A 24,401-nucleotide genomic window follows, 5' to 3' on the forward strand; every position below is an offset into this window, starting at 1 on the left:
GGGAACTTGCACGTGATGGTGTTCCCATTTATCTGTCCTTCGAGACGGATGTGGTCATGGGTTTGGAAGGTGCTGTCAAGGATCTTTGAATTTCTGTATTGCATCTTGTCGACAGCACACACTGCTGCTACTGAGCCATTTAGATTACCCAAATAAAAGGTGTCACATTCAATTTAACATGGTGAAACATGGATATTAGTAGTAATTTAGGAAAAGTAACAGAGAAGCTGACTTTTGTATAAACTATATTTACATGTTGGATAAAAGCAAGATGCTGGGAAACAAACAAAACAAAGTGCTGGAGAAACTCAGCAGGTTTGGCAGTTAATGTTTTGAACCTGACCCGAAATTCTAGACAATGAGAAAGTAAATAGGGGTGAGACTACTTTGTGTCGCTTTCAAAGAGCTGGGAGAGGCATAATGGACCAATTGGCCTGCTGCTGTGCTCATTGACAGACAGTCCACATGTCAATGTAAAATTCTGCATTGGGCCAGAGGAGTGGACTTCCCTGTCACTGTTCAGGTTTTATTAGATAATCAGAACACAATGAATGTCAGAAGATAAGAAATAGGATCAGGAGTTAACTATTTGGTCTATTGAGCCAGCCCTGCCATTCAATAAAATCATAGCTGATCTGCTGTAGGCCTCAACTCTCTTACATAGCAGCTCATCGTAGCCATTAACTGTCAAAGTTCAAAAATCAATTACCTCCTTTTTAAATACTTTCACTGATCTAGCCTTCACAAATGCTTGAAAGGGGTAAAGAAATTAAGTCATTCACTACTGTTTGGAAGAAGAAATTGCTTTATGTGTCAGTTCAAATGAGTATCCCCTTATTCTGTAATAATGTTCCTTAGTTTGAGATATCATTATCAGAAACACCTGTCAACATCTTTCCTGTGAAGTCTCCTCAGAATCTTGTATGTTCCAATAAGATCACTCTTCACTCTTCTAAACTGAATGAATAAAGACCAAACCTCTGTAATCATTCTTGGTAAGTCAGCCTAGTTAATCTCTTTTGAAATGCCTCAATGCCAGTATATCCTTCCTTAAAGTAGAGGCCAAAGCTGTATATAGTACTGCAAGTGTGGACTGACCATATGTGGTACAGTTGTAACAAGACTTCCTTCTTAAATATTTGAAGGTTTCTGTATCTACCACCCTTGCAGAAAGTGAGTTCCACATCCATCACCTCTATTCTAAACCTTCAACCCCTTTCCTTATCTACCTTAAAAATGCCTCAAGTTGTCTTTCCCATCACCCTCATATCCCAGTCAGATCACAAATACACCTCAGTCAGAAGAGGGAATTGAACTCTGAGTTACTAGGATCAATCTAATCGAGCAACTATCTAGCCAACTGAGCCACCTGACAGTTGTTAGAAGTACTTGTTAAAATTGCCATTTTCTTGGGAGTATTACTTGTGACTGACCTCCTTAGCTACCAAAAGGGAATAGAAAACTTGTAGTCTATAAATGGAAAAAAAACTACCATTAAAAAGAATAATTTCTGATGAAGGGTTACTGGACTTGAAATGTCTACTCTGTTTTCTTTCCATAGATGCTGCCCGACCTGCTGAGTTTCTCCTGAAATTTTGGTTTTTATTTGTTTATTGTCAATAAAGTCAGCTTCCAATCTATGATCTGAGTCATCCAGTATTACCATCAAGTTGGATCAGAATATTAGCAGGAAAATGTGCCCATGTCAGTCTAAAATTTCAAAATACTTCAGCGCAGATATGTCTTTGTGCATGAGTTGCAGAAAGCTAGTATGCAGGTGCAGCAGGTAATAAGGAGGGCAAATAGAATTTTGGCGCTTATTACTAAAGGAATGAAGTATAAAAGTAGGCATGTGTTATTGCAAGTGTACAAGTATTGCTGAGACCACTTCTGGACTACTGCTTATGGTTTTGGTCCCTGTACTTGACATAGGATGTAACTGCGTTGGAGATAGTTCAGACAAATTTCACTAGATTAGGACTTGAAAGGTTTGTCTTATGAGGAAAGATTGAGCAGTTAAGGTCCCTAATGCTAGAGTTTTGAAGAATGAGAGTATATTTAATTGAAGTACAAGATGCAAAAGGGGGATTGACAAAGAAGAAATAGAGTGAATGCTTTCCCTTGTGGGGAAATTTAGAATGAGAAATCATAACTTTAGGCTAAGAGGTGATATTTAAAATAGAGATGAGGAATTACTTCTCCCAAAGGGTTGTGAATCTGTGGAATTCAATATCCCAACGTGCATGGATGCTGATATATTGAATAAATCCAAGAAGAAGATAGACAGATTTTCAATCAGTATTGGATTAAAGGGTTATGGGGAGTGGGCAGGAGAGCTATGTTGAGGCTGAGATGAGATCAGCTATGATGATATTAAATGGTGGAGAGCAAGTTCGAGAGGTTGAAATTGCCAACACCTTATATTCTTATGTCTGCAAGTTCCTTTGCTGAGTCAAGGTCAGAGTTTCTTTTCTGCAGCTTGACCAGAGGTGAACCAAATGTTCACTTCAACAGTAAACAGCAACTAGACCTTGTAACCTTAAAAGGTCATGCAACTACATACCAGCAGAATCCATTGTTCCTCAATGGACACTGCTTTTGTCCTTGTAAAGCTTAGCATACAATGAACCATTTGAAACTGGAATGCAAAACAAGGTCTTCAGTCTCATATTTCAAATATTATAGATGCAAAAAAATTTAAAATTCCACTGTACTCTTTTCTAATATTGGAATCTTGTTCTACTCTTGGTTCTCCAACCTGTAAAATGACCAATACACACACACACATGCACAATTGTTAAAAATATGCAGTAATGGCAGATTTATTTTCACAGTTGGAAGATCCTTAATTAACACACAGCTTCATAAATGTTTGATTTCTTAATGATCTTGTGGCGGTTTCAAAAGGTATTTTCCTTAACTCTTCTGCTTGTTGAACTTCATCTATGACATCAGTAGATGAGTTGAGCTGTAATAGCTTCTATAGTTTGTAGCCACTATTCAGCAATTTCTGCATGTGGCTACATGTTTTGTGGGGAAGAATACTTAAAAGTTGGAAAACTCTTGCGTTCGGCAGGTACTAATTAATGCTGAAAAGAGCATATCTTATATTTATACTACACCACTTACACTAGTTTTTACCTTTAAGAACATCATTTTCACCAAGTGTAAATTTCTGAGAATATCCTTCCTTGCATCTTTCAAAGAAACTAGAATGATGCACAAAAGTAAACAAAGCAGCTAACCTATTCAAAGGTTAAAACAAGGAATGCAGAATAAACACATTGGGGTCATCATCTGGAAAGACTCCCAGAACAGTTGATAGGCACTGAGAGAATTAAAGTGCAGAGTAGACATGTAAATAATATTACTTAATTTTATAAATAACATTTCTTAAATGGCTAAGCACCTTCATGGTTTTGACACTCTAAAATTTAATGTGGAGGAGTGGTGGGACATTAACCGAAGGACACGGGCGGAGAGTATTTTGTTCGGTTAATCGAATTCCAGATAATGGAATGCCGGATAATATTGTTTAGCCAAGCACAGGAGCTTACAATCTTGCCAGATAATCCGATATTCAGATAATCGAATGCCCGTAATCGCGGTTCCTCTGCATACCACCAATTTTGGTGTCATCCATAAACTTACAACACTGCCTCAAATTCTCATCCAAATTGTTTATATAAATGACAAAAGTGGATCCAGCACCAATCCCTGCACAACACACCTGGTCACAGGCCTCTTGTCTGAAAAATAACCCTCCACCACCACCCTCGGGAAGTTTCAGGAGAAGTTGCAGAGCCCCAATTGGAGATATCTGTATCATCTAGTCACAGGTGAGGTGCCGGAGGACTGAAAGCTAATGTTGTGCCTTTATTTAAGAAAGGCTGTTAGAAGAAGTCTGGGAACTATACACCTGTAAATCTGACGTCAGTGGTGGGTAAGTTGATTATTGTTTTGGTAAATTATCATCTTCAATGGTAACATATCTTTCACAAGACTTTGGGACCTGACCAAAGCCCTGAACAATTGAAACATTATTTCTGCCTTTCAATATTCCACCCATGATGTTAAGGCTACATTCCATTGGCCATTTTGATTATTTCCCTGACTGTATCTCAGGATGAGAATTGTTTTAACAAAGCCTATCTCTAGATGATCTGAAAAGGTGGTGTGGGACTTCACTCATTAATTTCTGCTATCTTCAAGGTATTTCAAGATTTCTTATTTTCACTTCAATTTCAAAATTTGCAGTTTTGCTTTTTAATCTCAAACACATTTGGATTTTGATAATTGAAAACAGAGAAAATGTAGTGGTGTACTTCAGTTCAGCCCAGCTCAGTTATACAGTAACAAAGTTTCAATTGCAACAAAGATTTCTATAGCACTTTGAGAAATGCAAAAACTTCAGCTTCTAATTGTTTTTTTCAATGTTATGATGCTGCCAGAAACAAACAACATTTACTTAGAGAACCTACACCATGTCGAGATATTTCTGAAAGAATACTTTGGAATTGTGCAGAATCCCTGTGAAACATTTAAATTATGCACTGAGCTGGGAGCATTTACTTCAGAGATGCAGAATGAAAGATATAAAATATTTATTATCAGCATAAACAGTTCTTAAATCACCAGCATTATCAGGTCCCAAAAGACAGTTCTTCCACAGCCAATAGCAGCATTGAATCACTTAGGTTCTCAAGTCTGGAATCCAGGAATACAGTTAAAACACTAACCCAGCCACAACCATTATAGTTTCTAAAATAAAAAATTCTTGGGAAATGGGCTTTGTTGGAAAAGTCAGCATTTATTGCCCACTCCTAATTTCTTTTGAGGTGGTGGTGTCAAGCGGCCTTCTTGAGCACACACAATCCATGCAGTGAAAGTGCTTTGACAATTCTGTTAGGTAGAGAGTGCTATAGCATTTGGTCGGAGTTCTGAAGTGAGTCCAAAGTTTGCATTCAGGGAGACTGGATAGTTCATTCAATACAGCATCAGACTTTTAATCTGAAGGTTGAAAGTTCAAGTCCCTATCTGGGTATCAAATCTTGGTTTGTTCTAAAGGCCCTTATGGTAGAGTGTAGTAGCCTAACTCTGGGCTAGGAGGCTTGGATTCAAGTCCCATCAGCTCCAGGTGTGTGTAATGACATCTCTGAATAGGTTGATTAGAAAATATAAAGTTTGCATTGATATTACTCATCATTGATTCCATTGCTTGTTGTGTAGGACTAGCAGATTCTGTGCCAAAAGCTCTCAAACAATTAATTAAATGGCTTAGATTAGGGGAAAAAAGTCAACTTGTTGATCTCAGCAGATTTGTCTGGTTACTCATGGTTCAGAGGACAGCTGTCTTGGTTCTGAAACAATTCCAACTCTAGATACATGAAAACTGCTACATAAATACATACCCTTTATATCTTAAAAAAAACCCTATCATAATAAAAAATCAGTAGTTTTGTTTTTGTAGGTTTATGAACATCTTGACATTACTGTTTAAATAATCCAAGGCCTAAGGAGGAAACAATTTGCTCTAATTCATGGATTATTGAAGTTACATTAAAACTTGTGTGAATAACAATAACAGCAAAATGACTCCAGATCCAAACTAAAAAACAAACACTACTGGAAGCAGGAACTGTTAGATTGAGGAGATGCTGTTCAGATAATTCCATAATATACTGAACTCAGGTGAACTGCTGTCTTAGCAATGTGCATCTTGTTTTTGGGGGAGGGTGGTGCAGGGGATGCAGGTGAACTTCCTACCCTAAATATAGAATCCCTCTCCCTATAATTGAACATTGGAGTGACAACCTTTTGTTTCAGCTATTGCAGTTCACTATGTTTAGAATACGTCATTAAGACAATTTCACATGGGATTATTTATCATTAAATGCTCTTGATTTTGCCAAAATTCTTGTTCTCTAGAGTTGCACAAAACCTGGGTGGCAAAAGTCAGCGAGGTAACAATTTCTAAGGCTGCTTAACGAGACTCACAGCTTGTTCAGGAAAGTCGAGTGAAGTTTTAGAAGGCATTTTTATGTTTAAGCTTTCTACCTTAAAATCATTCAAATGCATTGGATTTACCACAATAGTTGCCTGTTGCTTTTTATCCAGTCCTTGTGCCAGCACCATTCCCCTTTACAATACTATTGCTGGACCTTCAAATTCTCTTTATTCATTTGGTTTCCCTCCTCTAGACTGACTGCTTCAAACTGAGCTTTACACTTACATTCATTCAATTCTTGTGGTCATTACTGATAGTTATTGCCTGTCATTATATCACCAAGTGGCTTGCTGGGTGATTTTAGAGTGCCAATAAAAATTGACCACTATATCATGTCCAGTCATCCCTCAGCATTTACAGGGAGGAGTATTGGTCTGGATTCTAGAACTCCAACCCCTGGAGTGGGTCTTAAATTAAAATAGGGACTTCGAGTAAAGTGATATAATTGCTGCCACTAAGCTGATAGCTTCCATTATAAAACAATATAAACCATAAAATGTCATTTTAAAAATAGCAGTTTAGTTAATTTTCAGTATTTAGTGTATGATTAAATATAATTTACAGTGTCATGCTTCATTTACCCATGGGACAGAACACTTTGATTTTAGGAATACCAGAATTGGTGAACTTTAAACACAACAATAACTAATTAAAGGGATAATTATTCAATAACCACTTTTTTGAGTTAGATAACATTGGGACTTGCCTGAATATTCCAAAATGAATAAAGCTGTACAGTTTAGGACAGTTGAAGGTTCAATCTAGGCTGTGTAAAGATTCTTAGCCAAAGCAGTGGAGAATTGTCTCAGTTTACAGATTCTGAGGAAAGAATGGAAAGTAATGGGCAGATGTGCTGTCCTTGAACAGGGTCAAGTTCAGCAGCAAAACAACAATCTATCTCTTATAGCAGACTCATGCCAGAGATCACGGATTCCATTCCTGATTTATGAGCCAGGATGATGGCAGATAGCAACAGCAGAGTGCTGGAATATGTCCAGTTCTGGTCATTGCATTGCAAGAAGGATGCAATCAAACCTGAGAGGTACAAAGGAGATTCATAGGAATCTTATCAGGAATGGTGAATTGGAACTTTGAGGAAGGTTTTGTGCTGTTTTCTTTGGAACACAGCAGATGAAGGGGAAATATAATTGAGATGTGCAAAATTGAGTGGCCTAAATAGAATGGATAGTAAGGGCCTATTTCTGTTCGTAGATAGGGTCAATAATAGATTTAAAGCAATTGACAAAGAATAAAGGCAAGCTGGGGAGTAATTTTATCACACAGTCTGTGTTGGGGTCTAGAATTCATTGCGTGAAAAAGTAGTGGAGGCAGAAACTCCTCATAGCTTTTAAAGAATACTTGGATATTCACTTGAGGTGCTGTGACCAATAGGGCTACAGCCTAAGAGCTGAAAGGTAGGATATTCTGGAAAGCTCATTCTGGCTAGCACTGAAATGATGGGCTAAATAGCCTGTGACTATGCAGTGATTCTTTCTGTGCAACTGGTTTCAATGTCTCTGGATTATGTAAGACGAAATATGCCCAACAGTGCTACTCTTACTTGTTTTCCGGTTCTCCTTGAAGTGTGCCTGTGTGAATAAAAGTGAAGTCAGAACAATCATTGACCATAAAGTCCCTGAGACAGAATAACACACCAGTTGATGCTATTATGCAAAATACAGAGGTCAGAGAATTTGGTACACACCTAAGGAAGGATATATTGGTCTCAGAAAGGGTACAGGAGAGATTCACCAGAATGATACCAAGGTTAGGAAGGGTTAAATTATGTGTTGAGGTTACTTGAATTTAGCTTGTATTCTGTTGAATACAGCCACATAAAGGATGATTGAATTGAGGTGTTTAACATGGTTAAATGGTTTAATAGGGTAAATGGGGAGAACTATTTCCATCTGTGGAAAAATCAAGACTAGGGAGAACTCAATGTTATAATCAAGCCATAAGGGTCTTGTGGCGTAGGGTTGTTTAGCTCAGCTAGTGAGTGATGCTAACAATGTGTATTCAATACCCACACAAGCGGAGTTAACTGAAGGACTCTCCTTCTCAACCTCTCCCCTCACCTGAGGTGTGGTGATCCTCAGGTTAAACCACTACCAATTGTCTCTCTCTAATACGATCCTCTAAAATTATGGAGATTCTACCTTTTAAACACAAGTGAGTCCTCAAAATGAGAAAAAAAAAGAAAAAAAAAGGAGGACACTACCGCACTTAGAAAAAAGAAAAAAAAAAGAAAAAAAAAATAAACACAAGTGATTTACTTGTGGTGGTTAATTGATTAAAAACATAATCAATTTGGTGATTTGGTGATGCAGGAAAAAGGAATACTCAGTTGTATGTAAGAATACTTCTAGATATATACTATCTAGAAAAGAAAAGAAATAAATAAAGGTCTTGTGGCACAATAGTAGGGTGACCAGAAGGTTTGGCTTCAGTTTCCACCTACATTGGAAATGTCATAACATGTCCAAGCAGGTTGATTAAGATAAATGTAATTAGGTCATTTGGGGATAATGTCTGAAAGCAGTTCTTCACAGGACTTCTCTCCCCCAAAATTCTGGAGTTCAACTGAAAATTACAAATTGATATTAATAAATTCTTATTAGTGTCAAGGGATAATAGAATCAAGAAGCATCAATAGAATTTAGGTACAGATCAGCCATGAATTGTGGTCCTGATTTTGAGGGGTTGAATAGCCTCTGTACTCATCATTGTTAAACTGTGAAACTGTACATCAGCAACAATATGTGATAAAGCAGAATAAAGCAATAATTTGTTTTATTGTTATGCATTATCTTCATAAATAGCCATAGAATAAGCCTCATGTTGTAAAAGAAAACACATCAAAATTTGTGTGATAACAATGACTAGTCTCTTTTACAACTATTTTTTGTGAAGTGGTGTCTCTTTAAGATAGTCACATACTTTGAAAGTTATGTCAATTATTAATCTTGGCTGAACAGTAAATTATCCCCAATCAACAAATATTTAAACATGGACACATTAAAATTGCTCAGCAAACCAGGGTTACGAAATTTAAAAATTTATGTTAGCAAGTGATAGTTTAGCCAGTTGGTTTTAATATATATTTTCTCTTGATCTCAATACAAAATTCCAACATTAATTTTTGGAGTTATTAGTTCTTATTGAGACCTTTTAAGCAGTTGTTAAAGGTGATGGGCAAATGTATTCACACTTGCATTCTAGCCCTTCATACAGTAGAATATCACTATAAATATGGCATTAAGGGTCTTGTGGCAGGGTGGTAGTATTCCTACCTCCAGGACAGAGGTTGGAGTTCAAGTCAATCTTCCTGATACACTCAGTGGCCATCATGTTGAAACAGGTTAATTCAAAAAAAAGGTAGCATGAAGGCAGCACAGGGAAGGAAGCCATTTGGGGTAGAAATCTTTGGGGCATCACTCTGAGAATGCTTGAAAAATATGATGCTGGGACAATTTCTCAGGTCTTCCTGGTCGCCTTTCTGCATATGTCACAGAAGCAGATCGGGTGGGTCAGGGAATTCCAAATCCAAGAGCTGTAATACCTGGACAGAGTCAGTGGTGGAGTTGCCCCTCAGTCAAAGCAAGCGCTTTCTATGTGGGAGCCTAAATTATACTTTCAGTTAGAACCTAAGAGCTGGAGAAAATGATAATGTTAATCATCCTAAAGGATAGGGAATGACAATCTTCTTTCCCAGGCAAGAACAGGAGACTTAGCACCCATCAGTTTATTGTCCATTGCGTGTATAATGTGATTGGCACATACCCCATATAATCTAGTGCAACCTAATATTTCTAATCCTTACCTGGTGTACTAATTAAAGGATTAGTTGTGTTGCAGACCTCCTTGCGATTCAATTTGCTGCATACCTCACTGTCTGATAAATATAGTTGGTTCTCTGTTTGCACCAGAAATAGTCTCTCCTGTCCTGTTTTATACTGTCTGCAAGTATTTGCTTCCTTTTGGGTTTCATCTAATGGAATGATTCGCAATGTTATGGACCAAGCCAGACCCCCTCAAAACATTTCAAGAAAGTGGCCCAAACCCTAACTTTGCTCGTTGTTTTAAGCAGGTGTAATGTGGATATTTCAGGAGTGATGCAGCTGGTCAAACCAATTAGTTTTAAACAAAACAGAATTTATTTACAAGATTACTGAATAAAGCAAACAAAAGAGAACAGTATACCGAATAACGTATCATATCCTAAAATACTTCAAAATACTTGCAACAATCCCCATAAACACCCCTTGGCACAAAAGGTAAAATCAAACAGCAAGTTCGTACAGGAGAGAAGTCCGAGAGAGATCAGCATGGATCTGCTTCTTTGGATACAGCAGCTTTTTCCACACTACTGCTAAAAACCAAACCAGAGAAAAGCTGAGCTGGGAGAACTGGCCACTCCCCTTTCACTGTCCAAGTGTTTTTTTAAAAACTTGGAAAATCTTCTGTCAGAGGCAGTATCTGTTAGCTGTAATCAAATTGGCCCTAAAACCCTTCAACCCCAGACTTTTCGGAGTCTGTGTCTTTTACGACCTCTCCGAAAGAAAAGCCAAGGACAGCATAACATTGTTAAAGGAGCAGCTTTGTCACAGCAGGTCGAGGCTCAATCTGTTTGGCTCCATTACTAAAGCCAATCTTTGACTGTCAAGTCCTGGTGTTTGGTATTCAAACCTGGAGGTTCTGGCTCAGAGTGGGATTGCCACACTGAGAACTTCTCCATAAGGTGTTCCATAAGTAAATACTTTGTTCTTTTTCTGTCTGCTAATACTTGCACTTTATGATAATGTAATCTTGAGTGCACAGTAACACTCAAGTTGCAGTTTTATTAAAGACCCATATCTTAATGATGGAATCTCCCTCCAGGGAGGTAAATTCAAAGGATTGGATTCAACTGAGGTATATTTGTGAGTTTGAACTTAAACAGTGTTCCAGTAAGCACTGGAACCCTTTATAAGCTGAGGATAAGTACCATTTAACATCGCATGTTTCCTGCTGAAGACAACAAAAAAACTAATGCATTCTGTGCCTGCTCTCACATGAGATACAAGGGCAGAACATGAATCATAGAGCTATGCCTTTACTTGCACATCAAAGCTCCCTGTCTCAAACCATGTAATAAAAATGCAGTCCTACTTAACAAAGTTGGACTTTTAAAAATCATTTACAGATTTGGTTTGGTTTGGATGGAATTTATGAGCCCAGTTGTCAGAGATCCTCATTGGTGAATAGTACATATTTAAAAATTCACGTATGTTTCCAGACAGCAAACATTGAATTTTCAATAAGCAGTAGCAATGAACAAGACTGTCCCTGTCAGCACACTGGCTGTTAGATATTCACGTTATATTGAATATAGGGAAATCATCGAGCAGTGTTTCATCTTATAAATAAGTCAGTTGATGAACAAAGAGATTGGAGGGCTTGGGAAACTTGACAGCCACAGGAGCTAAGAATCGAGGATACATGCAAAATCCTCCTCACTTTCTAATTAGCATCAACTATGGATAGAACATTGACCAGACTCTCGTCACTGTAACTTCAACTAATGTCCATTAACTGATAAGCCTCCAGTCTTATCAGGGCTTTGTGAAGATAATGTAGCATTAGAAAGGCCTTAAGTAACATTCATGCATGAGATGGCTTTTGAAAAGGGACAGTCTAGGCATTATTACAAGAATCAAAGAAAACATGAATCAAATGTCTGTACATTGATCTTATTTCACATACGCTGGGAAAGCCTGAGATTTAACATCTTTTGGACAATATACTGTGCAATAGTAATGGGCAAATGAATGGATTAATTTTATGCACAACCAGTTACCATTATAAACTAAGTGTGATCAACTCTAATTTTGTCTAAAATTAATATGAAGTAAAGTCTATTTCTTTTGGTACATCTGTCATTCATTTATACTTGTTTGATCATGCAGAGCTGAGTCATGAATTACTTATAATGCATTCCAAGTTGTATCATGGTACAGTTAACAGCAAGGTTTCCTTAGAAATAATTATTTCTTCATCACTGAGTGAATCAGAAATTTTGTAGCGTGCACAATCTCTTAACAGTAGAAAATGTAGGTGGGATTTGTTTACTTGAGAGATATATTGTTAGGAGAAAGTGAGGTCTGCAGATGCTGGAGATCAGAGCTGAAAATGTGTTGCTGGTAAAGCACAGCAGGTCAGGCAGCATCCAAGGAACAGGAGAATCGACGTTTCGGGCATAAGCCCTTCATCAGGAATCAGATATATTGTTAGTTCTATTGTAACCAGTTCTTGTATCAAGTCGCCTGACTGTGCAGAAGGGCATTGATGTAGGGCAATCTATAGTATCCAACTGTTGTTCACCTGACAACTGAGTTTCCTACACTTTCAGTTTTGTAGCTTTGCAGGGTTTCGTACACTGGGGGAGAATTCATCATCAAACCACATGAAGTGGAGCAAAGTCACACACCGTTCAGTTACTAACTTACAGACAGCAGTATAGCTAAATTCAGAAGCAAAAGGATAATGTGAACCCAATACCATTGACTTCATGGATTATTTTATACAGATCTGTTGATCTGTTGACAGTAAATCCTGATACCCACACTAGGAATGTCCTGAAGTTATAGTTTATTTGAAAGGATGGATTGTAGTTCAGAATGTGATTACATGTTGAAATGCTCTGGGCTGAACTCCCATGGAGTTGAAATGTCAGGCACTTTGCTGAGACAGGAGCTATTTTTTATTTATTCATGGGGTGAGGGCCTCACTGGCTAGACCAACATTTATTTCCAATCCCAAATTGCCCAAACGGCAGCTAATAGTCAACATCTTTTTTTTGCAATTATTATCATTTGTATTAAGGTAGGTCCCCACCTTCACACCGGATTCTGGTTTAGAATTGGGTCGGGAGAGGAGGTTGAGGGCGGGGGGGGATACAGGGAGCAATCCAAGGACTTGTTGTGACATAGTGTGGTCAGTGTGCTGGTAGGGAATTGAAACTTGTTCTTAAATTTTGAGAAGAATATTCTGTTTGTGCTGTAGTTGTGTTAGCATTGTGGACTAATATCCATCCACCTCAATCGCTTAAATGGATAGGGCCAGAACCAAGTTTGTGTTACTGAGATGGTCATTCCAGAGAGTAAAGATTTATGAATGGAAGTAATTGGCAGAATTATTACTGAACTTGTCAAGTAGCAGCCTGACATAATCATACCCAAGATATCATACCTTACACTATCGCCACCCCTGAGTACATTCTGTCCCACCAGCAGGACTGATCTAACAGAGGTGGTGGTGCAGTGGTATACACTGGGGAGGAAATTGTCCTGAGATCCTCAACATTGACTCCAGGCCCAATGAAGTTTCATGTTATTGAGTCAAACATAGGCGAGGATACCTCCTGCTGATTTCCCCCCCTCCCTTAGCTGATGAATCAGAGCTCCTCTGTTTGATGTCCACTTGGTCAAAGTACTGAATGTATAAAGGGCACAGAACACAGAAATGGTGAATACTATGTCCTCCACTTTATTAATTGGGCAGAGTACAAGAATAAGCAACTATGTTGAACTGATACAAGATACTTGTTATCCCTCAGCTGGAGTATTTTATCGAGCTTAGGGCATCACATTATAGGAAAGATGTGAATGATCTGGAGAGAATGCAGAAGTGATTTATAAGAATGATGCCGGGATGAGAAATTTCAATTCTGTGGATAAATTGAAGAAGTCAGGACTGTTCTCTTTGGAGAGAAACAGGTTGTGGAGATTTGAAAGAAGTCTTCTAAATTATGAGGGGGCTGGAGAGAGTCGACAGTGAGAAGCTGTTCCTGCTCATAAAAGAAACAAGAATGAAAGGGAATAAAATGATGCACAAATGAAGCATGGGTGATGTGAGAAAAATCTTTTTCAATAGCAAATAATCAGCATATGGAATACACTACCTCTGGTAGTGTCCTAGGTCCAACAATCTTTAGTTGCTTCATCAATAGCTTTCCCATTATCATAAGTTCAGAGGTGGGGATATTTGTTGATGGTTGCACAATGTTCAGCTCCATTCATAATTCCTCAGATAATGAAGCATTTCATGTCCAAATACAGAAAACCTATGCAATAATCAAGTTTCAACTGATAAGTGGCAAGTAACATGCATGCCATCCAAAAGCCAAGCATTGACCATCTCCAACAAGAAACAATCAAACCATTGTCCCTTGGTATTCAATAGCTTTACCATCAGTGAATCTGCCACTATCAACACCCTGTGGGTTACCATTAACACAAACTGAACAGGACTCACCATTTAAATACAATGGTTACAAGATCAGGTCAGAGGCTAAGTATACTGCAGTGAGCAACACACCTCCTGACTTCCAAAGCCTATTCACTATCTACAAGCAACAAGTAAGAATGTGATGGAATGCTTCCCAAAGGTGGAATGCTTCTTTACCAAAATAAGGCAAAATAATATGATTGGAACAAGAAAATAAAATTTTGGAAAGCAAATAGTAAATCTATATTTCAAGAAAAATGTTAAAGTATAAGAGTTGAAAATTTTTCATTCAGTTGTATAGGTCCATAGTGAGAAAACTTCCATAAGGAAGGATATGTTTGCCTCAGTAGATTGATGCTCAGATTCCAGAATTGTTCTCAGAATAGTTTAAGGAGACCAGGCCTTAATTATGAATTTAGAAAAATGAGCATTTATCTCAATGAAACAATAGAACTCTTATGGGGCTTGATAGGATAGATGTGAGGATTCTTTTCCCTGTCTGGGATGTCTTGGGATCCCAGTTTCAGAATGAAAATGCAGTGTACTTTCTTCACTTGGAACGTTGTGAGTGTTTGGAATTCTACCAACTTTGGAAGCTCAGTCTTTGAGTGCATTCACGACAGAGTTTGATAAATTTCTCTGAGTATCAAGCTGTAGTGATTGGAACCAGATAAATCTCATTGACTATAAGGTTATTGACTGGGGTTGTTAACCTGGGCCAAACAGGAAAGCCTGGGCTGACCAATATAACCAGGAAATTAGAATCTCCTCAGTTGAGGACCGACTCCGAGCTGTCTGGCCACAGCCAGTGTACTGTGTACAAATAAATAAAGGGTGACTTGGTGATGGAATACCAGCCAATGTGCAGTTATTTCAGAAGGGAATCAAGGATTCAAAAAAGGAGATTGTGGCAAGTTATTGCTTGAGATAGAAGATTAGCTAAGATTTTATTATGTTGGGGCGAAGGGCCAATTGGCTTATTCCTACTCATGCATTTTATGTTCTTAAAGCTTATTTGTAACATAAAATAATATTTGCATTAGCCTGAACAAAGATATAACACTTTACATAATACGGCAGCCTTAACATAGAAAAATGTTCCATGGTACACAGAACTAGTAGTCAAAAGCTTAATCACATTTTATGAAAGGAACAGAAAATAAAAATGAAATTTTAAATATATTACTTTGTACATTTTTGAAAGTCTAAATAAATATCTTTTTTTTAAAAAATGACAATATAATGTCAAGCAGGATTTTGTAGCGTTATAATGTTACAACAGAGGTGGGAGGAGTGCTCTCTTTCTTCCAGTTCCAGTAATCTATAGATTACAACATAAAGTTAATTGTTTTACTTATTCCTGCTCTGGCTAATTGTATGTTTTATTTGTATTAGATTTAGACTAAAGATCCATCAACTGGTTTCTTTAATAAATACAAAATTATAGATTTAGTATGAAACTAAACTTATCCCATGAGGATGCTGAATTGGTTAACACACACTGTTTATAATATGAAAATATAAACATTTACACTCTTGATGCCCCAAACACAAACACATTAGCAACCTACGCAAAGGGGAAAAGAAACAGAATTTTCTCTATGGGACTTCAATTCAAAACAAACATTTTTGGCCAATAAATCTCAATTTTGAAGTCAAGATGGATAAGGTTTGAAATGCTCAGATGGTTATCGGTCTGACCTTCTAAAGCAAGAAAATAGATATCCCTGAGAAGATGTTTTTGTTGCTGAGGACTTTTGTTGGTGCAGCTCTTCAGGAAACATCAAAAACTCTTTCAGAGGCTTCTCGTGTGAAAGCACTGGATTAGGACTCTAGATACTACATTGGACCCACAACAAAGACTCCTTTCAAAAACAGGAGAGCAGAGCTGGGAAGTTTCTTTCTTTCAGCAGCTTTCTCCCCAACTGAAAATCTAAAACAAAATCTCCAAACAGAATTCGTTCTCTCAGTCATGAAAGCAGTAAGTGCTTTCACTGAAGTCAGATCAAGTAAAAAAGGCCAATGCTATGTTCGTGACCACATATCCTTGGGGAGGAAGAGCACAGTGTCCATCAATACACTCGATGTCTTTAGAAAGAGATGGGCACTGCAGTAGTGGAGTGAGTGCCTTATATTCCCTCTCCCTATGGAAGGGAAAGTTAATTAAATTTTCCTTTTACAAAGAAGCTGATAAATAATGGGAGTGGGTTGAGTCCAGGCATTGCATTCATATGGGAAAGTAAAACTAGAAGCAATTTTGGAAAGTTTGTTGGTGGCCTGGAAAACTGAACTCAAGTGGGTCTGTCTAATCTAAGTCAATTTTGCAAACTTCTTAGAAAAATAAGTTTAATGAGGTTTTATCAAGTCTTCTCGTGTTTATTCCTAACTTGATGGTGAAGTTTATTTGTATTCATTCAACACTGACTGAACTTCCAAATTTATTTTACTAGCTGTAAAGCACTTTGAGATTTTGGGACAATCATAGATGGCCATGTCCTCAGATATCCATGCCCAGGGCAAATATCTCCAACTGTGCAGGGCAGCTCCAGATTGCCAGTGTTTGAGTGCTCACCAGTGCCAGGGATCCTAGGATATTCCAACACAGACAAGTACTTCCAATGGTGAGTGGGAGAATCCAGTTAACTTCGGGCAAGAAAGGTATCATAGAGGTGTGGTACCTAGATAATGAGATGGGTTTAGGAGGAGTATGCAAGTATACTCGCTAGGCCTCACGGAGAGACATCCGCAATGAAACTGGACAAAAATGACTCTTAGTCGATTTCTGGTAAGATTTAGCCCATAATTAATTCACAAATTCACTCCATAATCATCCATGCAAATGTTGACAGGGGAATAATGGGCTAGTTTGGGGAAATTGGGTCTGTTCTCTTTGGAGACAAGAAAGCTAAGAAGAGATCTGTCAGACAGTTTCAAAGTTATGAGAGGTCTGAATAATAGAAACTGTTTTTGCTCAGAAAGGAATCGAAAAGGAGAGGGCACAGATTTAGTGAATTTCTAATGCAGAAAAAATCTTTTTCACAGAAGTGGTTCTGGCCTAGAATGCATTGCCTGGATGTGTGGTGAAGGCAAATTCAATCAAGGCATTCAAAAGGGCATTAGATGATTATTTAAATAGAAACAATGTACAAAGCTATGGAGAAACAACAGGAGAATGTCTCTAAGTCATAATGATTATTTGGAAAGCTGCTGCAGTCACAATGGGCTGAATGCCCTTCTTCTGCATTGTAATATTTCTGTGAGTGTGCATCATACACAAAAGCCTAGGCAGGCAATTTGATTTCTACAGGGGTTCGTGTTTGTGAATTAGCAAATTTCAGCCATTGATTTTGCAAGTCAGTACCACAATAAATCGTGTCTTCTCTTGTCTTGTGGTTTTGACTAGAATTGTTTTCAAACATTTCCACTCCATTGTTCAGTTTCACAGCACATGATTGATGAAAAGTGAATATGGCTTATATCTTCAGCAAATGCGAAAGCATGCTTTTTGGAGAAGCATAAATGGAGTGGAATTACATGTTTTGATATCTGGTATATAAATGCAACCTTTTTTATTTGCTCTGCTACACTCACATTCTTTGCCTGCACCACAGGGCCAAATGTGGCTATGAAAACATGTGGGCAGTCAAATCTCATTCTGAATCAGCAACTAAGAAGTGCTCTGGGCAGCATGAGGAAACTCTCTTGCTGACTTTCTCACTTTCTCTCTTCCTCACTGAAGAGACATCTGACATCCACTCTGCAACTCTCCAATGTAGTAAAGCCAAGTTCAGGAGCCTGAGTTTCCAGAATTCAAGCTCCTACATGCCATATCATGATGTGTTCTGTATAAACAGAGCTGATTTAATCTGGACCCTTCACATAATATGCTATTTCATTACCAGTTACCATACCTTAAACACAAGTTAAAACAACCAGTTGGGATGGGTGGATGAAAATTCAGCATGGCAAGAATTAAATTACAGTCAATACTTATCTGATCAAAAAGCTCAGCCAGACACTAATTGTGCCATTGCAACTTTAGACTGAGCTGGTTGTAGCCATTTAGGGCTTCACTGAGTTCCCAAACACACTAATGCTGTTCTTCTAAAGGACAGTTTTTCAAGTTGCCTTTACCATACTGAAAGGCAGTCAATGTCAAGTGTTGTATTTTTTTCTCCAGCAGTTGTAAATCGTAATACCAGGAATAATTGGCTTAGGTTTTAAAGTTTTGGAAAGAGTGTAAAAGAGGTGAGAGTGATTGAATTGGCAGCATCTTCCATGGCTCTCTCAATTTGTATTTCATTATTGCCTTCACCTCCAATGACTTCCAAGGAAATATCAGTAAAACAATTTTTACCACTAAAACTGTACAGAATTAGTATTGTATTTGCTGAAATAAGACTTCAGTGGTGTGGTATTTGACTATTTTTATTTGTTTTGAACTGATTTGGAAACCATAAAAAAGTGCTAACTATGAATCTGACTTAGGATTAAGGTTCCTGAAAAGAAGACACAAAGCAACCTGCATTTATAACTTTGAGCAAAAGTGTGACTATACAGTGTTATACAACAGAAGTCAATATAGCATCATGGAAACAAGAAGCTCAGAGAACATATATAAGCCATGCATGGTCACTATCCAGACACAGTGCAAAAGTACCAATCTATTTTTAAATGAATAGGTGCCCAAACTATACTACTTCTGCAGACTTCAACTAACACGGTAATATCACTGACATACTTTAATGGTAATTCCCGACAGCCAGGAATACAATACACCCAGCTCACATTTAAACCAATTCTCTGAAGGACTCCAAATTAAAATTCATCAATGAGTCTTTGCACTGCTCTCCAGATGTTCATGCACTAACTTTATACTGGTACAGTAATTGAAATATTCAAAGAATTTTAAGAATTACATATTTTTGTTTTTACTTGTCCAGCTACAGATTATATGGACAAAAATATCCATCATCCTGTAACTTGTGGTAATTGGAGGTTATATATTCCCTTTAGACTTGTAAAATTGTCTCACATGCCTGAATCCGCGTCACTTCAACATGCCTGTCCTATCAAATAACAAGATTCATTACTAAAATGCAGTTGGGTGCACTAACTCTTGTTTCAAAAGTGCAGAAACGATTGAAGAGCACAATCAAATAGAAACATTGTTTGTAGCATTAACACGTCAGACTTCAAGTCTTTGTACATTTCTGCGTGCTACTAGTTTCCTAGATTTGTCAGCATAATTTATAAAATTAAAGACGATATTAGTCGATCTGAGCTCCCCTCACAGACCAAATCTTTTCAGAGTATGTCTGTGGATGGTTTCTTTCCTCAAATTTCTTCATGCTTTATTTTTCTTCTCAGATCAACTGATGTGCTCTTCATTGGATCCCGCACTTTGAAACAAAAGGTACTGTATCTAACTGTACCTCTACAATGATTCCAATCATTTTTGATGGTCCATTGGCAAACTCTAATTCCCTGGTGAGCTGAACCTCAATAAAGAATGTCAACAATGCCACCAGACCAACAGATTATGGAGTCTCTTATCATGCAAATCCTTTTTCAATCCCCAAGAATCCTTCTTGAACCTGAGAAAATATCTGCCAAATGTTTAAGGGCCGTTCAGTCCTTAATAGCAACAAAACTAACTTCTTACTTTTATATATGGCCTTTAACATATGGCAACTGTCCCATGGCTATTTCAGAGATTAACTAAAAACATTGAACCAGATAGGGGAATATTATGTTGTGTGTCTGAAAAGCTTGGTCAAAGAAATGAATTTAATGAGGTTCTTAAGGAAGCACAAGGAGCTAACAAGACAAAGGATTTGTGGGTTCAGGCAGGACTGTATGGGATAAAGGAAGGAAAGGTGTTGGAGTCAAGGAACAGAGAGTTCAGGAGGGCAAAGTTAAAATGCTGGAAGAGTTTACAGATAGGGATTGTGCTATGGAGGGATTTAAATACAAGGATGAAAAGTTTAAAAATGAGGCACTCATCAATATTTTAGTAAGATAATACAATCAAGTGAGAGGCAGCTTTAGAGAAGGTGAGAAGGGAGAAATGAGAGTGAAACTAAGGCAAGACACTGATTCATTTGATAAGAAAAATTATCAAGGAATATGGAGAAAATATGCATAATAATAGCATTAGGCATTGGATCATTCCTGATTAAGGGATCTGGCCTGAAATGTCGATTCTCCTGCTCCTCGGATGCTGCCTGACCTGCTGTGCTTTTCCAGCAACACACTCTCGACTCTCATCTCCAGCATCTGCAGACCTCATTTTCTCCCCATTGGATCAACCACGATCTACTAAAATGGTAGATCAAGCCTAATGGGCTGAACAGCCTACTCAAGCTGCTAAGCATTATAAAGAAAAAAATACAGCTTAGACTTATGTTCACTTTGAATTGAGTAAATCTGAAATCCTATTTATAAGCTTCACTTCACTGGTCTGTTCAAAATCCATTCAACTTAACACCACAAATATTAAATTCTATCACTAGCAATTGGACATAATACAACTCTTGCAAGATACATCTATATCCTTACATCCCACTTAAAATTTCATTGGTAATTTAATCGTTATTTAACTTTTTGGCATCATTTTTTACTCAGCATGCTTTTCATCTAATCAAATAAAACACAGCCAATGAATATATTGCTGGAAGCCAATTTGTATTCAGGTAAAAACAATGACTGCAGATGCTGGAAACCAGATTCTGGATTAGTGGTTATATTCAGCCTATCTGCATACAATGAGACAGCTTTAGCTGAGACTAATCAAGGAAAATTCTTGGAGTGCAGTGAGGTATATTGCAATTTGCACAGTGAGAAGTGAAAATGATATCCCTGCCACTGATGGTTTTGTTGTTCACCAGTTAGCATTAGAGGTGCAACTGCAAATATTGGGCAATCAGGCTGTGATGATGCTACTATTTACTAATGCCCCGATGTTCACTTTTCAGCATTTCAAATGCAGGATTGGCTGCTTGAACAAGATGCCTCACGTTTCCAACTCCAAAAGACCTCAAGTGCATTGGATGGAGTTATCAAGAAGAGCAGCAGACTTTTTTCCCCTGTTTATTTTCCATCTCTTTAATTTCTTCAGACTTCCTCCTGCCTTAGTTTTCACAGGTTTGTTTTGCCCACAACTTTCCGGGATTTCAGCATGATTCTTCTGTCATAACCTTGATGTAAGCTCGTCAGAATCCCAGAAAAATTAACTGACTTTGTTGATAGTTTTTCTGCTGAAGTTACAGTGGGAGATATGGAATCTTGGGTGGAAATTTCACCCAATTTCTATTATTATTTTTTATTCTTTTATTACCAAACTGACATTGTATTTTTATCATTCAGCAACCATTCCACTGATAGTTTGTGTCTGTGTTGATTTACTGAATATCATTTTCTCCTTTTGCTATTTTGCTGATCCTATTAATGTCTGACCATCAGTTATTTTTCAATTTTGTAAAATGGATTCACATCTAAAATGCCCACTGACTGATCTCTTCACATATGGGCTGTGGGAATACTTACAAATATTTATGGTACTCATATGACTAGTCCAGTTCAGTTTTTCGTCATTGGTAATCCCCAGGATGTTGATAGTTCAGTTTCTGGGAGAAAGTGAGGACTGCAGTTGCTGGAGATCAGAGCTGAAAAATGTGTTGCTGGAAAAGCGCAGCAGGTCAGGCAGCATCCAAGGAGCAGGAGAATCGATGTTTCGGGCATAAGCCCTTCTTCAGGAATCATTTTTCAGTTCAGTTTCTGGTCAAAGGTAACCCCCATGATGTTGATAGTTGGGATTCAGCTGAATGTCAAAGGACGATAGTTGAATTCTCTCTTTTTGGAGATGGTCATTGCTGACACTAATCAGCCATAGCCTAGATATTGTCCAGGTCTTGCTGCATTTAGTCATAACTTACTTAATATCTGAGGAGTTGTGAAAGGTGCTGAACTCTGTGCCATTATCAGAAAACATCTCAAATTCTGACCTATGACAGAGGTAGGTCATTGATGAAGCAGCTGAAGATGAGTGGGACTAGGACACCATTCTGAAGAAATCCTGCAAAGATGGCTGGAGCTGAGATGGCTGAGCTCTAATCTTCTTATGTGCCAGGTATGACTCCATTGAGTGGAGAGTTTTACCTTGATTCCCATTGATTTCAGTTTTGCTCAGGTTCTTTGATGCCACATTTAGTCAAATACAACCTTGAAGTCAAGGACTATGTTTCTCACCCACCTCTGGTCTTAAACACTTTGGCCCATGTTTAAACCACACTGAGTGAGCTGAGTGGCCCTGGTGGTATACAAACTGAGTATTAGTGAGTAATTTATTCCCAAGAAGGTGCTGCTTGATAGCCCTGTTGATGACACTTTCCTTCACTGATGACTGAGAGAACTGATGAGATGCGAATTGGCCAGGTTGGATTTGTCCTGCGTACAGGACATACCTGGGTCAATTTTTCACATTGTGAGGTAATTGCCAGTGTTGTCTTGTATTGGAATAACTTGGTAGAGGTGTGCAAAGTTCTGGAGTATATGTCTTCAGTACTATTGCAGGAATGTTGCCAGGACCCATCATTTGCAGTCTTTCCAGCTGTTTCTTGATATGACATGGAGTGAAATTAGCAAGAGCTGGGCACATGCAATGCTGGGGCCTTCTGGGGGAATTTGAGATGGATCATTTCCTCAGCACTTCTGGCTGAAGATTATGGGGATGCTTCAGCCTTGTTTTTTGCACTGATATGCTGATTGAGAATGGAGATGTTTGTGGAGTCTCCTCCTCCAGTGAGGTGTGTGTACATAGCTTTCTTTGTTTCTGTTTCAAGTTTTCAGTATTTGAAGCAGTTTCTTTTTGTAGCATGTTTTCCCCTGCCTATTGCTTCAAAACCTCATCAAGTTTCCATCTTTTTTATGCATCACCATATTTTGAACCACTCTGAAAGGAGCAACATCCATATTTTATTCTCTCACCTCATTTATGCATTAAAGTTTCATTTCAATAGTGCTCCAGAGTTTTCCTGTTTAGTACAAAGAGTGAGAACCCAGAAAAGTATTTGACCAACCCATCATATTGATTTAAAAGAGTGTCCAGGACTCAATGGTATATGTATAAATCCACATGCGTGTGTGCCGATAGTAGCTTTAAAATGGTTCCTGTCATCAACTGTAGTGATTTGAGCAAGTTACTGAGTTTGGATCAGCTGCATTGGGACTGGTCAACATGGGTCTGCCATCAATCAATAGAACACTTTACAATGTTATTGCTCCCTTGAACTTCAGTTCAGTTACCTGTTGGAATGCATCCAAAAGAGGGAGAAACTTAACTGGCTGTAGTTCTGTCTATAAAATTGTGCAAGTGAGAAGTTTTCAGAGAACACTGGAAAAGTTTGCAGAATCTGAAACTGACAATATAAATGCAATAAGGTAGTTGTCGAAAATAATCGCAGTTCATGGGGTAGTTTTCTGTAGTAGCTGGGGTACTTTGCTGTTAGGTTGTAGGATACAATCCTGAGAATCTCAGATGACAAGACATCTGCTGCTTGTCTCCACTTCCTGCTCAACTGATTCTTGGAACCATGCAGGTGTCAGCTTGCCTGATTTTATAAATGTTTATATGTTCTCCCTGTCATTTACTGAATTACAGGCAAGTGGTCCCAGAAAGGAAATGATTCAACAACAGTAAATTGCTTTTATGTCAAATCTTCAATGTAATAAGACATTTTAAAGGAGAATTTTGACACACAATTTAACCCTGAGCCCTACAAAGAGATCTTAGGACAATTGACCAAAAGCTTGGTTAAAGATGTAAGTTTTAAGGAGTGCCATAGAGTAGAAAAAACCGAGGGAAAGAGCTAGAGAATTTTTAAGAGGGAATTCTACATCGTTCGGCCCACCAGCTGAAGGCATAGCCATCAATGGTGGAATGATGAAAATCAGAGACTTACAAGAGATCAAAGTTGATCTCAGAGTTCAGTAGGTCTAGAAAAGAATCCAGAGATAGGAATGGGCAAGATCATGGAGTGATTTGAAACAAGAATGAGAATTTAAAAATGTACTGCTGGAGTTGGAAATTATGTTTCCACTGCTGCAATACTGAATGATGTGTTTT

General features: G+C 38.0%; 1 long non-coding RNA gene across 2 annotated transcripts in view; it reads left to right on the top strand.

The window, feature by feature from the left end:
• Positions 1 to 4,137: 4,137 nt before the first annotated feature.
• LOC148142139 (uncharacterized) overlaps positions 4,138 to 24,401 on the top strand; it is a 104,523-nt gene continuing 84,259 nt past the window's right edge. Inside the window, exons 1-2 of one of the 2 annotated variants that reach the window (XR_015752125.1) lie at positions 4,138 to 4,212; positions 21,253 to 21,421. This is a non-coding gene — a long non-coding RNA (uncharacterized LOC148142139). The remainder of the gene's footprint in view (positions 4,213 to 21,252; positions 21,422 to 24,401) is intronic. The other variant, XR_015752124.1, reaches the window with a different exon arrangement.

The sequence above is a fragment of the Chiloscyllium plagiosum genome, unplaced genomic scaffold (assembly GCF_037043375.1).
Source record: "Chiloscyllium plagiosum isolate Xiang-an unplaced genomic scaffold, Cpla_swu_hap1 HiC_scaffold_30, whole genome shotgun sequence".
Lineage (NCBI taxonomy): Eukaryota > Metazoa > Chordata > Chondrichthyes > Orectolobiformes > Hemiscylliidae > Chiloscyllium > Chiloscyllium plagiosum.